The following is a 16,492-nucleotide window of genomic DNA, read 5'->3' as shown; positions in this document are numbered from 1 at the left end:
AACCAAAAAAACAACCACAATGGGGAGGGAGAGAGAGAAGCAACCAGCTTAACCATAAAAGTTATTTATTGCCAGGTAATAATCATAGGGAAGCCAAACAAACAAAACAGTTATAATATTAAATCTAACTTAAATTTGATTATAAAAGTCAGGTTTAGAAAACTATAACTGATCACACAAGTCAGGGTCAGAAGGCTATACCGAGAGAGAGAGAGAGAGATGGGCTCTCACCACTCCGTGAAGCTTGAATTGATCGGGGGTCCCAGGTGGTGATGGTAGCTGAGGGTTCAGAGTGGAGGAGTTAGACAGAGCCCCCAGCATGCTCAGTCAGGAGAAGATGAAGTCCCAATTGAACAGATGCAGATTTTGGATCCAGACATCAGAACGCTTACTTGAGTATGGGTAGGGGTTTTTGTAGAGAAAGAACAATGGTTCCAGGGAGAACACTAGATTTGTTTATGTGTAAACTGACAGCTCAAGGGAGTATACTAAAGTTGTTTTGTTCAGGCTAGACAATGGGAGCTGATCATTTTTGACTTTGGGTGGTGTTCCTTGGAGGGAGCTCACAATGCAATTAGGGAGCTTCACTATTTTGGATACCAATAAAGGATTTATTACTAGAATTGGTCTGATAACTACAGAGCTGGGTGTGTGCAGGCGTGGGTTCATTAACACCTGGAGCAGAGATTCCCCCATCATGCAGTGCTTCCCTGCTTTTCTGGTCCCAGAGTTCCGTGCGGTTCTTGCCTTGGAATCTCTGTTCTCCATGCTGTATGCTAATAGAGATGCCTCCTTGCCTCATCTTCGATGCAAATGAGGCTAGGGGAGCAGCAAAGAGTCCTGTGGCACCTTATAGACTAAGGATATGTCTACACTATGAAATTAGGTCAAATTTATAGAAGTCGGTTTTGTAGAAAGCGTTTTTATACAGTCGAGTGTGTGTGTCCCCACACAAATGCTCTAAGTGCATGTAGTCAGCGGACTGTGTCCGCAGTACCGAGGCAACCGTCGACTTCCGGAGCTTTGCACTGTGGATAGCTATTCCACAGTTCCGGCAGTCTCCACCGCCCATTTGAATTCTGGGTAGAAATTCCAGTGCCTGATGGGGCTAAAACATTGTGGCGGGTGGTTCTGGGTACATATCGTCAGGCCCCCATTCCCTCCCACCCTCCGTAAAAGCAAGGGCAGACAATCGTTTTGCGCCTTTTTTCTTGAGTTACCTGTGCAGACGCCATACCATGGAGCCCGCTCAGCTAACCGTCACCATATGTCTCCTGGGTGCTGGCGGACGTGGTACTGCATTGCTACACAGCAGCAGTTTATTGCCTTTTGGCAGCAGACAGTGCAGTATGACTGGTAGCCATCATTGACGTAGTCCTGGGTGCTCTTTTAACCGGGCACCTGGGAAAACATGGGAATGACTCAGCCAGGTCATTTTCCTTGTTTCGTCTCATGGCGATTGAGTCCTACCAGCAGTGCATTGTCTTCTGCCAAGCACCCAGGAGGTGATGATGGCTAGCGGTTGTACTGCACAGTCTGCTGCCAGCAAGATGTATAAAGATAGATGAAGTGGCTGAAAACAAGAAATAGACCAGATTTGTTTTGTATTCATTTTCTCCTCCCTCCCTCTGTGAAATCAATGGCCTGCTAAACCCAGTTTGAGTTCTATCCTTGAGGTTTTGAGTTCTATCCTTGAGGCGGCCATTCAGTTTTTCGGAAAGCCACCCCCTTTGTTGATTTTAATTCCCTGTAAGCCAACCCTGTAAGCCATGTTGTCAGTCGCCCCTCCCTCCGTCAGGGCAACAGCAGACAATCGTTCCATGCCTTTTTTCTGTGCAGACGCCATACCATGGCAAGCATGGAGCCCACTCAGATCACTTTGGCAATTAGGAGTGCATTAAACATCACACACATTATCCAGCAGTATATGCAGCACCAGAACCTGGCAAAACGAAACCGGGTGAGTAGGCGACATCAGCGCAGTTACGAGAGTGATGAGGACATGGACACAGACTTCTCTCAAAGCACGTGCCCTGGCAATGTGGGCATCATGGTGCAAATGGGGCAGGCTCATGTGGTGGAACGCCAATTCTGGGCCCGGGAAACAAGCACAGACTGGTGGGACCGCATAGTGTTGCAGGACGATTCCCAGTGGCTGCAAAACTTTCGCATGGTAAGGGCACTTTCATGGAACTTTGTGACTGCTTTCCCCTGCCCTGAGGTGCAATAATACCAAGATGAGAGCAGCCCTCACAGCTGAGAAGCGAGTGGCAATAGCCCTGTGGAAGCTTGCAACGCCAGACAGCTACCGGTCAGCCAGGAATCAATTTGGAGTGGGCAAATCTACTGTGGGGGCTGCTGTGATGCAAGTAGCCATGCAATCAAAGATCTGCTGATATCAAGGGTAGTGACCCTGGGAAATGTGCAGGTCATAGTGGATGGCTTTGCTGCAATGGGATTCCCTAACTGTGGTGGGGCCATAGACGGAACCCATATCCCTATCTTGGCACCGGAGCACCAAGCCAGCGAGTACATAAATCGCAAGGGGTACTTTTCAATAGTGCTGCAAGCACTGGTGGATCACAAGGGACGTTTCACCAACCTCAACGTGGGATGGCCGGGAAAGGTACATGATGCTCGCATCTTCAGGAACTCTGGTCTGTTTCAAAAGCTGCAGGAAGGGACTTTATTCCCAGACCAGAAAATAACTGTTGGGGATGTTGAAATGCCTATAGTTATCCTTGGGGACCCAGCCTACCCCTTAATGCCATGGCTTATGAAGCCATACATAGGCAGCCTGGAGAGTAGTCAGGAGCTGTTCAACTACAAGCTGAGCAAGTGCAAAATGGTAGTAGAATGTGCATTTGGATGTTTAAAAGCACACTGGCGCAGTTTACTGACTCAGTTAGACCTCAGCGAAACCAATATTCCCACTGTTATTACTGCTTGCTGTGCGCTCCACAATATCTGTGAGAGTAAAGGGGAGATGTTTATGGTGGGGTGGGAGGTTGAGGTAAATTGCCTGGCTGCTGGTTACGCACAGCCAGACACCAGGGAAGTTAGAAGAACACAGGAGGGTGCGGTGCGCATCAGAGAAGCTTTGAAAACTAGTTTCATGACTGGCCAGGCTATGGTGTGAAAGTTCTGTTTGTTTCTCCTTGATGAAACCCCCCACCCCTTGGTTCACTCTACTTCCCTGTAAGCTAACCACCCTCCCCACCTCCCTTCGATCACCGCTTGCAGAGGCAATAAAGTCATTGTTGCTTCACATTCATGCATTCTTTATCCTCTTTATCATCACACAAATAGGGGGATAATTACCAAGGTAGCCCAGGAGGGGTGGTGGAGGAGGGAAGGACAAGGCGACACAGCACTTTAAAAGTTTAAAACTTATTGAATGCCAGCCTTCTGTTACTTGGGCAATCCTCTGGGGTGGAGTGGCTGGGTGGCCGGAGGCCCCCCCACAGCGTTCTTGGGCGTCTGGGTGAGGAGGCTATGGAACTTGGGGAGGAGGGCGGTTGGTTACACAGGGGCTGTAGCGGCGGTCTGTGCTCCTGCTGCCTTTCCTGCAGCTCAACCATACGCTGGAGCATATTAGTTTGATCCTCCAGCAGCCTCAGCATTGAATCCTGCCTCCTCTCATCACGCTGCTTCCACCTTTCAGCTTCAGCTCTCTCTTCAGTCTGCCGCTTACTCTCTTCAGCCTGCCACCTCTCCTCCCGGTCATTTTGTGCTTTCCTGCCCTCTGACATTGTCTGCCTCCACGCATTCATCTGTGCTCTGTCAGTGTGGGAGGACAGCATGAGCTCAGAGAACATTTCATCGCGAGTGCATTTTTTTCACCTTCTAATCTTCGCTAGCCTCTGGGAAGGAGAAAATCCTGTGATCCTTGAAACACATGCAGCTGGTGGAGAAAAAAAAAAGGGACAGTGGTATTTAAAAAGACACATTTTATAGAACAATGGGTACACTCTTTCACAGTAAACCTTGCTGTTAACATTACATACATAGCACATGTGCTTTCACTACAAGGTCGCATTTTGCCTCCCCCCACCGCGTGGCTAACAGCGGGGAACATTTCTGTTCAGCCATAGGGAAACAGCCCAGCAGGAAGGGGCACCTCTGAATGTCCCCTTAAGAAAAGCACCCTATTTCAGCCAGGTGACCATGAAAGATATCACTCTCCTGAGGATAACACAGACAGATAAATGGATGTTGTTTGAATGCCAGCAAACATACACTGCAATGCTTTGTTCTACAATGATTTTCGAATACATGCTACTGGCCTGGAGTGGTAAACCTTTTGCAAAGGCTTTTGCAAAGGCTTTGGGAATATATCCAGGAGAGCCACGAATGCCAGGGCAAATTAATCATTAAACATGCTGGCTTTTAAACCTTGTATAGTATTTTAAAAGGTACACTCACCAGAAGTCCCTTCTCCGCCTGGCGGATCCGGGAGGCAGCCTTGGGTGGGTTCAGGGGGTACTGGCTCCAGGTACAGGGTGAGAAACAGTTCCTGGCTGTCGGGAAAACCGGTTTCTCTGCTTGTTTGATGTGAGCTATCTACAACCTCATCATCATCATCTTCCTCGTCCCCAAAACCTGCTTCCGTGTTGCCTCCATCTCCATTGAAGGAGTCAAACAACATGGCTGGGGTAGTGGTGGCTGAACCCCCTAAAATGGCATGCAGCTCATCATAGAAGCAGAATGTTTTGGGCTCTCTGGTGTTCTGGTAGGCTTGCCTCAGCTCCTTAAGTTTCATGCGGCACTGGTTCGGGTCCCTGTTATGGCCTCTGTCTTTTGTGCCCTGGGAGTTTTTGACAAATGTTTTGGTATTTCGAAAACTGGAACGTAGTTCTGATAGCACGGATTCCTCTCCCCATACAGCGATCAGATCCCGTATCTCCCGTTGGGTCCATGCTGGAGCTCTTTTGCGTTCTGGGACTTCATCATGGTCACCTCTGCTGATGAGCTCTGCATGGTCACCTGCAACTTGCCACAGTGGCCAAACAGGAAATTGAAATTCAAAAGTTCGCGGGCCTTTCCCTGTCTACCTGGTCAGTGCATCTGAGCTGAGAGTGCTGTCCAGAGCGGTCAGAATGGAGCACTCTGGGATAGCTCACGGAGGCCAATACCATCTAATCACGTCCACAGTACCCCAAATTCAACCCAGCAAAACCGATTTCAGCACTAATCCCCTTGTCGGGGGTGGAGTAAGGAAATCGATTTTAAGAGCCCTTTAAGTTGAAAAAAGGGCTTCGTCATGTGGACGGGTGCAGGGTTACATCGATTTAACGCTGCTAAATTCAACCTCAACGCCTAGTGTAGACCCGGGCTAATAGACGTATTGGAGCATGAGTGGGTATTCACCCACTACGTCTGTTAGTCTATAAGGTGCCACAGGACTCTTTTCCGCTTTTACAGTTACAGACTAACACAGCTATCCCTCTGAAGCTTGAGGCTAGGGGAGTTTCCTTAATCCTGTCACCCTTATCCCAGGAGTTTAGGTGTGTCTCCCACTGCCTTTTCGTTGCTTTTTGTAAATCTTTCTTTTGATTGGTTTTGGTTCAAGCAGACGCTATGGGGAAGAAGGTCTTTCGTGAGTCAGATAGGCTGGGTACTACGCCCTGGTTCCCCAAGAACACAGAGCTGCTAGGTAACAAGTAGGTATAAGTTAAAGCAGGCCACCTATTACTTTATTTTACAAGTTTTTACATACTCCTGTAAATTGTATTTCTTGGTCTTTTGGCATGTGAGTTACACTAATTTAAGTTTTGATTCTATTTCCAAGAGTGGCCAGCACTGAATGCCTCAGAGGAAGATGCAAGAAACCTCATAGTAGGCAACTCTAGAATAATCTTCACCTCATGAAAGTCTCATGCTAACCCCTAGTTTGAGATTGCCTTAAGCCTTGAAGCATGAGGTTTTATATCCCTTCAAAAACTCTTTTTATTTAGCATTAATTATTATAGCTCTGGATATTCTTTTTATCCAGATAAACATCCAGTCCCAATGGACTATAAAATACATAATGAAGGATTAAAGTTTTGCAGGAATCTGTAGCCTGCAAAACCTTTAAGAGCATTTGCCACCTAGCAACAGCTAGGAACGTTTCTGTTTCCTCAGTACAATCCATAATTGTGTGATTCAGAGGAAACCTCTTACAACAATGTGTATAACTGCAATAATCATTTATGTGGGAAGAAAAATGCAGCAACAGTCTCAGGGTTGCATTGCTAACAAAAAGGATTGTATTACTATTAGAAGTCTCAAACATAGTGGTAAATGTTCAAGACAAAAAAGAATGTATGAAAACAGCAGAAAGGGAAACAATGAAGTTACTATTATAGCAAAGGCCTTTACAATAAAAGGAATGTCAGCTTTCTCATATGGCTGTTGGGTCTCACCCACATGCCCAGGGTTTAAATGATTGCTATGTTTGGGATAGGGAAGGAATTTCTCCCCAGGTCAGATTGGCAGAGAGCCAGTGGGGTAGGGGGGTCACCTTCCTCTGTTGCGTAGGCCAGGGTGACTTGTGGGTTTGAACTAGAGTAAATGATGGATTCTCTGTAACTTTAAGTCTTTAAATCAAGATTTGAGGACTTCAGTACTCAGCCAGAGACTTTGGGCCTATTAGAGGAGTGGGTGGGTGAGGTTCTGTAGCCTGTGATTTGGAGGAGGGCAGACTAAATAATCATCATGATCCCTTTTGGCCTTAAAGTCTATGAGAGACAAGGTGGGTGAGGTAATATCTTTTATTGGACCAACTTTGGTTGGTGAGAGAGACAAGTTTTTGAACTACACAGAGCCATGTAGCTCAAAATCTTGTCTTTCTCACCAACAGAAGTTGGTCCATTAAAAAATATTACCTCACCCACCTTGTCTCTCAATTAACTTATGTTAAACTTATTTCCCATTAGATGTTCCTGTTACTATGGTGTATGAGTGAGGTCAGGGTAATGAAATGAGAGGGAAGGTGATTGGAGTGCATGTGGACTGGACTCAGTGACAACAGAAGATTCCATCAAGTCTGTATTCTGAAGTGCTAAAGGGATTCTAGAAAAGCTGCAATAAGATGTTCATGCACTTGAGTAGACCCACTGCATCCAGTAAGACTACTTTCAGGCATGAGTCGTTTCAGGATCAGGGCCTTTATTTATCATTGGATTTTAAGTGTGCCTGAACCGAAATGTGTCATGCTCCCACCCCTTCCACTACTTTTTTCTCTTATCCTTTATTTCTCCATGGAATAAATAAACTAGTACTACATGGGGTCGGTGATGGGTCACTTGGCTGTGCTTCTCAACACACTGAAAAACTGTTACTTGTTAGGGAATTTTAGTCCCGTGACTTCATTAAATTAAGATTCCATAAACTGCATATATTCTGACAAATGTACAGTTTCTATCCCCTATGGGCCATGAAACTTATTTTAAGTCTCAATTCAGCAAGGTAGTTAAGTACATGCATAATTGTCTACAGGCTACTCAGATGCTTAAAGTTACACATGTTCTCCAGTACCTGTCTCAGTCAGGACCTCAGTGATTCTCTTTATTTCTTTCTTGCAGGGAAAGTTACTTATATTCACTTCTTAAAAATTATTATTACTTTTTAAAAGTGTGGCTCTCTGTGAACTACTTTTAAACTAGCAATGACTTTTTAAGATGCTTTAAAAATCATCATATTTTGATATGCCACCAGGATTGGCAAAGTATTGTAACTAAATTAGACAACTGCACAATTTATTAAACTGTATTTACTTAGCTCCTTACAGGCAATATGTAGGATTCAGTTCTGGTTGTGATAGCAGTGGCAGTATACACACTAGAGTGTCAGAATAGGAGCAGGTAATTGTAAATGGAACAGAAGGTTGAAAGGGAAGTAGCATGCTGTCTCTAGTGGAAGCCCATGCTTTTTGTAATAAATACATGTAATGAATTTATACTCTATAGAGATATGTTTAGATAAAGATGTTTCAATTCACTATACACAGTACAATTAACTGAAAGTTAAGAATCTTCATCTTTTGAACTACATGCTTTACATGTTAACAAATTGTTCAGAAAAAAATTCTTCTTTGTATAGAAGTGCTTATGCAGAATTAGCCAATTCAAAAATATTGGAAGGCAGAGAACATCTGCTTGACAAAGGTTTCTCAAAGTAGCATTATTGGTGCCTAATTAAATGTTGGAGGCATGTTGCCATAGAGTTCCTGAGTTGTATAGGCTAATCTGGTAGTCCTTGCTTGACAATACTTCCATTGACTTAAGTCAAGACTGAAGGATCAAACATCATCTCACTGTACTGTAGATTTTCTGCCTACTAAAAACAAACTGTAATGCATTTTGACTTTGCAGTGAGTTCTATCAACTCTTTTCTATTCTATCCTAACATCACATTACTTAGAAAAGAAAATTTTGAAGAACTGTAATAATAAAAAATCACAAATATCAGGATGTAACATTTACAGATATTATTTTTTACATATCACTAATTTTTGAGGAAAACATCACAGCTGTAATTGCATTAAATGTGTAATGCCTACAAAGTCATATGGTAATGGTACAGGCTATACATTTAATACCCTTACCATCTGTAAGTATGTAGTCACCTCATAATGAAGAAAACCCCAGTGTTGAGGACATGTAACCTTTATGCCCAATTAGTTCCCAGTACTTACAGTCTTACTGTGCAATTTCTTTCCTGGTATAATTTCATTAAAGTCAGTGGTGGTACACCAATGATAAATTTGGCCAGGTAGAGCTAATGTTTGTTTTCTGAATTGCTTATCCAGCTTTATTAGAAGCAAACCAGATACAATTTAGTCTACCTAACTTTGGTGCATTGTTAGTCTTTTCAAAAATTATTTTATACTTTCCTGTTTCATCTTTTTCCCCCTGTGTAGTGGATCTAGATAGTGTTTGTTTACTAACATTGCACTAATCTACCTTTTTTTGCTTTTAATGGGGGGGGGGAAAGGAGGGGGAGAGAGAGCTTGTGAGCAAACCAAACCAAACCAAAACCAAAATCAAACAACAAGATGGCGAGGTCTAGGGCTGCCCAAGTCCTTTTCCCAGCACTGTGCAAAAGCCCAGGAAGCAGTGGAATTCTTTCTCTAGGCCTGCAGAGGGCCGAAAATGGCCTGTGAACATGGAGAGTTGGAAAAGTTGATGCTCAGATATTTTTTAAAATTTTCATACATGTCACAGGCCATTAAAAATTGCAAGTCCCTGTCTCAAGGAGATACACTCTAAATTAGACATAGCAGAAAGCATGATAATAAATAAGGGGATGGCTTATGAATGGACAAGGGAAATGAGTGCCTGATCCTGCCCCACTGAAGTCCAAGACCAACTTTACCATTGACTTCAATGACACAGGAATGAAAGATTGAGCTGCTATGTGACTATTATTATATGCATGCGTCATTTTAGCTCCTTTTAAGAAAGATATTAGAATTTTGGGAATTTATCTGGAATGAAGGCTGGAGTGGAAATCCTCAATGGAAGACTGTATGAAAGTTAATGTTATCATCCCCTTTACCAAAGCAGATATCTGGAGAAATTTACCTTTCAATAATTTTTTCATCTGGATGGTAATCCCCTAGTATTTCCTGGTTTGCTAAAGACATTTCAGGATCCATGAATTAATGATATCATTCATGTCACATAATGAACATGATAAGTATGTGATATCTCTAGCAACCAGAAAATACTAGTTTTTAAAAAAAATTTCCTGTGTGAAAAGATAAGTTAAAACAAATTTCTCTGTGCGTCCCTGATCCCCTACTCTATTTTGAATGGAGATATTCAAAATATATCTTTCACTGTTTTCATGTTGGCTTTGCGAGTCACCTACAATAATTGCTGCTGGGCTTCCCCTCTCTTATTTTATTATCTTTTTTTTATGTAGAGATAGCATGATTCTCCCTTAAAAATCCTTTCAATATGATTGTGACGGGGCAGAGTGGCCCCGCACAGGTACCGCAGGAGTTAACCCTTCCTTCTTGGCAGAGGAAGCCCCACCCCGGAAGCCCTGCTGGGCATGCTCCAACTGGAGACTGAGCCTACAAAGGTGCTCAGTCTGGGCTGACCACTAGAGGAGAAGGAGGCATACCCCCAGCTCCTGAGGAGGGATAGCCAAGCTGGGACACACTGGGCATCCCAGGTGAAGATCCCAACAGGAGGGGATGGACTGGACTGGACTGGACTGGAGGACCCCCCCACCCCCACCTGGAGTGGAGAACATGACGGTGTAGGTAGGAAGTGACCCAGGGGAACCTTAGAGACAAGCAGTGTTAAAGCTGCACTGATGCTCGGCATGTTGCGGGCAGATCCCTGCTGAGCTAAGTGTGAGGGGAAAACCTGCCAATAGGAGAGCCCTGGGTCAGGACCCAGAGCAGAGGGTGGGTCCCCCTACCACTCTGATCATTGGGATACACTTCCCTGCCTGAGAGGGGGGACTCTGGCTGCTGGGCCACCCTGCCCTGGTATGTGGGGCGTGACACATGGACTCTGGCTGTTAAGTCCTGCTAACCTGACCAAGGGGCAAGCATGGGGAAACTGGCCATTGGGCCACATCGGAACACCCTTAAAGGATGGATGTGGGAACATAAGAGTGGCGAGGCTCTGACACCCCTGCCACAAAGGGGTGCTGCGGTGCTGGACCTGTCACAATGATATAAAAAGTAAATTAATTTGGCCATTAAGTACCTGTATGATTTTGGTTGTTCCTCTTATAACTTTTTAATGTTTCTTAAGTTTCATTTCTGAAGTATGAACACCAGAATTATGCATAGCATTCTAGGAATGTTTTAAAGTGGCACTAAAACCTTTTGTCTTGTAAGAGATCTCTGTATATATCTACATCAGATAATAGAATTGACCTTTGCAACAACATCAGAGTGAATTCATATTCAATTTGTAATACACTGCTATCCTCAAATCTCTCATCATTACTGCTTTTTAGATAATAATCTCATAATTTATATCTATATTGATTTATTTTCCCTATGACTTATCTTGCAATTTTTTACATGAAGTCTCCTTTTGATTTTAATATGATCAAACTCCTTAATTCTCCATACCCCTCATTTTTAATGCACTGGAACACAATTACAGTTAATTCACTTATACTTGGTTGAAACACTCATTCTATCAAAGCAAAATGAAAACCATGAACTGCTTCATTGAACTGCATTTGTCCAATTAGAATTTCATGTATAGTGAACGTCTGCTTATTATTAGATGCCTTGTGGGACAAGGTCACTATTGGTGGGATTTTCAAACCCTCTTGGTGTAACTCTGCTCTCATTGAAGTTAGAGAATTTTAATACTGACTTCAGTGGGAGCTGACCAACAGTGGGCCAACAGTGAACACTTTTGAAAATCCCACTTTATGGGTCCAGTTCTGCAACCCATAACTGGATGCGTAGTCACTGACTTCATTGATTCTACTTATGACAGTGAGGGTGTCAGAATCAGGTTATGCATAAGAGGGTTCAGCTGTAGATCTTTTCTATTTAGTGAGCATCTTCATATTGTCTGCAGATCAGGGGCTAAATTCTGCTCCTTTGGACTGTGGTTACTCAAGTCTTGTAGCAGGGGAACTGAACAGAATTTGGTCTCTGAATAGTCCCACATTAATCTGCAGTGACTGACTGATAACTTCCCAGATCTGTCCAAGCTGTTCTAGACCCTCGGTGTCATTAATCCTCTTAGTCTTTGGCAGAATGTGTGATGGCTGCTAGGAAAAAATCATCGAAGGAACTCTGCCGTGCTCTCTCTGCCTCTCACTCCTTCCTCCTTAAGACTGTTGCAGTATTTATTGTGACTATTTTTATCACGTATTGATAGGGCTTTAAAAACTGAGAACACTTAGTTCCTGCTTGCTCCCTTATGTCTTAGCTATTTGAACATTTCACTTTTTTCTTCATCGACTTGGATGGGATTTGAAAAAAGGACAACTCCCTCCCTGCTGCCACATCCCAGTGGTCACATATAGTTACATGGCCCCCCAAACAGTGACAAATGCCTGATATCTCTAGTAGCTGCAGAAGCTTGTGCCACTCCTGCCTCTTCTCACAGCTACAGAAACCCTGCTAGGCGTCCATCCAAAGCCCACCTGTAACCTCCAGCAGGAAGGAGACAAGGGATTGTTCTGAGATGATCAACAACATTTATTCCTGCTCCCCACAGAATGAGGTACAGTTATGTCCCCTCCCCTCTGAAAGCTGCAGGAATCCTCTGTAGGCCTGGGTGTTCTGACAGTGCTGCTCCAACAGGGGGGCAGACTGGGGAACCCTTTGTAAAGGATTTTCTCTGCTCAAAGGGATGATTAGAACGTTAGTGCAGCCACAGGTTGTATTATCTTTTCTGGATATTCTTCCCAGGAATGATGGGGGAATGATGTGGCCTTAGGCTGCCAAGTCCTTATCCCTTTTCTCTGACTGATTCTCAGCCCAACAGAAATCATTCCATGTAGTCAGAGCAGTGATTCCCAACTTATTTAGGATCATGTTAATGCAGGGGCAGGCAAATGTTTTGGCCTGAGGGCCACATCTCAGCATGGAGATTGTATGGCGGGCAATGAATGCTCATGAAATTGGGGGTTGGGGTGCAGGATGGCTCTGGCTGGGGTGGGACTGGAGATGAGGCATTGGGGGTACAGGAGGGTGCTCTGGGTCTGGGACCGAGGGGTTTAGAGGGTGGGAGGAGGATCAGGGCTGGGGCAGAGGGTTGGGGCACAGGAGCGAGTCGGGGGGGCAGGCTCCAGGTAGCACTTACCTCAAGCAGCTCCCAGAAACAGTGGCATGTCCTCCCTCCGGCTCCTATGCAGAGGTGCGGCCAGGCAGCTCTGGGCACTGCCCTGTCCGCAGACACCGCCCCTGCAGCTCCCATTGGCTGCGGTTCTCAGTGCTTTGGGTGGGGGCAGCGTGTGGAGCCCCCTGGCTGCCCCTACACATAGGAGCTGGAGGGGGGACATGCTGCTGCTTCTGGGAACCATGCAGAGTGGGGCAAGACGTTGACCCTGCTCCCAGGATGGAGCACCAGAGCAGGGCAAGCCCTGGACCCCACGGGGCTGGTTGGCAGCCTCAGACCTCAGAGGGCTGGCCAGCAACTCCGGACTTTAGACCCCCACCATGTGGGGCCGACTGGTAACCCCGAGCTCACCATGATGAGTGTCCAGGCAGTTGGGAACTGAGACTCCATGCAGCCTGACCACCTTTAGCACACAGCTGGGCTACAGCTGTGTGCTAATTGGACTGCATGTGGGCCACAGGTTGAGAACCACTGAGTCAGAGGAAGTGGGGGATAGTGCTGCTGTGAGAGCTGACATCACTGCTTCTGTGACAGAGGGCAGGGCATGAACACCCGTTGAGTTCCAGGAGGTATAGCTGAAGGCTGCTCCCCCAGCCTAAGTGGAGAAGCTACTGAACTCAGGGCTCACGTAATTATGGGGGACAACAAATTAAAAACTGGGTCAGGAATGGGGGTCACGGGTTCAAAATCAGGGATCAAGAAGGGCACACCATGCAGAGAACTCCAGACAGCACCCAGTGCTCCTCAAAGGTGTCTAGGGAGCCAGTGGATGTGGCCCAGAGGAACTCTGCCCAGATACATGAACCAAGGGAGGAGCAGAAATAAGCCCCACAGTTGCAGAGCACCTCCCTGTCCAGTATTCTCCTCCTGGTGGAATAAATGGCCACGTTGGCCTGGGCCAGGAGGTCTCACCCCTTTGTAGGGCCACAGATGGGGTGTGGGGAGAAGTGCAGCCAGAACTGGAGGATATCTGGCTCACTCAAGGTAGATGTGTGCCTGGGTCTCCCTCACAGCAGCAGGGTGTGAACACCTATTGAATCCTGAAAAGGTGGGCAGGCACAAGCCCGCCTGCAGATGAAGGCCACTGCCCCAACCTAGAAAGGTGAGCCATTGAACCTAAGTTTCAGCTGAATACGGGGGACAACAAATGAATAAACAGGGACTGGAGTGCGGTCAAAGAGTCAAACAAGGGAACCAGGTGGGGACACCGAGCAGAGAATCCTGGGCAGCACCCTCTCTCTTCAAAGGTCTCTAGGGAGCCAGCAGACGCTGCCCAGAGGAATTCTGCCCAGATACATGATGGAAGGGAAAAGGAGTACTTGTGGCACCTTAGAGACTAACAAATTTATTAGAGCACAAGCTTTCGTGAGCTACAGCTCACTTCATCGGATGCATTTGGTGGAAAAAACAGAGGAGAGATTTATATACACACACACAGAGAACATGAAACAATGGGTTTATCATACACACTGTAAGGAGAGTGATCACTTAAGATAAGCCATCACCAACAGCAAGGGGGGGAAGGAGGAAAACCTTTCATGGTGACAAGCAGGTAGGCTAATTCCAGCAGTTAACAAGAATATCAGAGGAACAGTGGGGGGTGGGGTGGGAGGGAGAAATACCATGGGGAAATAGTTTTACTTTGTGTAATGACTCATCCATTCCCAGTCTCTATTCAAGCCTAAGTTAATTGTATCCAGTTTGCAAATTAATTCCAATTCAGCAGTCTCTCGTTGGAGTCTGTTTTTGAAGCTTTTTTGTTGAAGTATAGCCACTCTTAGGTCTGTGATCGAGTGACCAGAGAGATTGAAGTGTTCTCCAACTGGTTTTTGAATGTTATAATTCTTGACGTCTGATTTGTGTCCATTCATTCTTTTACGTAGAGACTGTCCAGTTTGGCCAATGTACATGGCAGAGGGGCATTGCTGGCATATGATGGCATATATCACATTGGTAGATGCGCAGGTGAACGAGCCTCTGATAGTGTGGCTGATGTGATTAGGCCCTATGATGGTATCCCCTGAATAGATATGTGGACAGAGTTGGCAACGGGCTTTGTTGCAAGGATAGGTTCCTGGGTTAGTGGTTCTGTTGTGTGGTGTGTGGTTGCTGGTGAGTATTTGCTTCAGATTGGGGGGCTGTCTGTAAGCAAGGACTGGTCTGTCTCCCAAGATCTGAGAGAGCGATGGCTCGTCCTTCAGGATAGGTTGTAGATCCTTGATGATGCGTTGGAGAGGTTTTAGTTGGGGGCTGAAGGTGATGGCTAGTGGCGTTCTGTTGTTTTCTTTGTTGGGCCTGTCCTGTAGTAGGTGACTTCTGGGTACTCTTCTGGCTCTGTCAATCTGTTTCTTCACTTCAGCAGGTGGGTATTGTAGTTGTAGGAATGCATGATAGAGATCTTGTAGGTGTTTGTCTCTGTCTGAGGGGTTGGAGCAAATGCGGTTATATCGTAGCGCTTGGCTGTAGACAATGGATCGAGTGGTATGATCTGGATGAAAGCTAGAGGCATGTAGGTAGGAATAGCGGTCAGTAGGTTTCCGATATAGGGTGGTGTTTATGTGACCATCGCTTATTAGCACCATAGTGTCCAGGAAGTGGATCTCTTGTGTGGACTGGTCCAGGCTGAGGTTGATGGTGGGATGGAAATTGTTGAAATCATGGTGGAATTCCTCAAGAGCTTCTTTTCCATGGGTCCAGATGATGAAGATGTCATCAATGTAGCGCAAGTAGAGTAGGGGCATTAGGGGACGAGAGCTGAGGAAGCGTTGTTCTAAGTCAGCCATAAAAATGTTGGCATACTGTGGGGCCATGCGGGTACCCATCACAGTGCCGCTGATTTGAAGGTATACATTGTCACCAAATGTGAAATAGTTATGGGTCAGGACAAAGTCACAAAGTTCTGCCACCAGGTTAGCCGTGACAGTATCGGGGATACTGTTCCTGACGGCTTGTAGTCCATCTTTGTGTGGAATGTTGGTGTAGAGGGCTTCTACATCCATAGTGGCTAGGATGGTGTTTTTAGGAAGATCACCAATGGACTGTAGTTTCCTCAGGAAATCGGTGGTGTCTCGAAGATAGCTGGGAGTGCTGGTAACGAAGGGCCTGAGGAGGGAGTCTACATAGCCAGACAATTCTGCTGTCAGGGTGCCAATGCCTGAGATGATGGCGCGTCCAGGATTTCCAGGTTTATGGATCTTGGGTAGCAGATAGAATACCCCAGGTCGGGGCTCCAGGGGTGTGTCTGTGCGGATTTGTTCTTGTGCTTTTTCAGGGAGTTTCTTGAGCAAATGCTGTAGTTTCTTTTGGTAACTCTCAGTGGGATCAGAGGGTAATGGCTTGTAGAAAGTGGTGTTGGAGAGCTGCCTAGTAGCCTCTTGTTCATACTCCGACCTATTCATGATGACGACAGCACCTCCTTTGTCAGCCTTTTTGATTATGATGTCAGAGTTGTTTCTGAGGCTGTGGATGGCACTGTGTTCTGCATGGCTGAGGTTATGGGGTAAGCGATGCTGCTTTTCCACAATTTCAGCTCGTGCACGTCGGCGGAAACAGTCTATGTAGAAATCCAGGCTGCTGTTTCGACCTTCAGGAGGAGTCCACCCAGAATCCTTCTTTTTGTAGTGTTGGCAGGAAGGTCTCTGTGGGTTAATATGTTGGTCAGAGGTGTGTTG

Source organism: Dermochelys coriacea, chromosome 2 (assembly GCF_009764565.3).
Source record: "Dermochelys coriacea isolate rDerCor1 chromosome 2, rDerCor1.pri.v4, whole genome shotgun sequence".
Classification (NCBI taxonomy): Eukaryota; Metazoa; Chordata; order Testudines; family Dermochelyidae; genus Dermochelys; species Dermochelys coriacea.
This window is presented reverse-complemented; position numbering follows the sequence as displayed.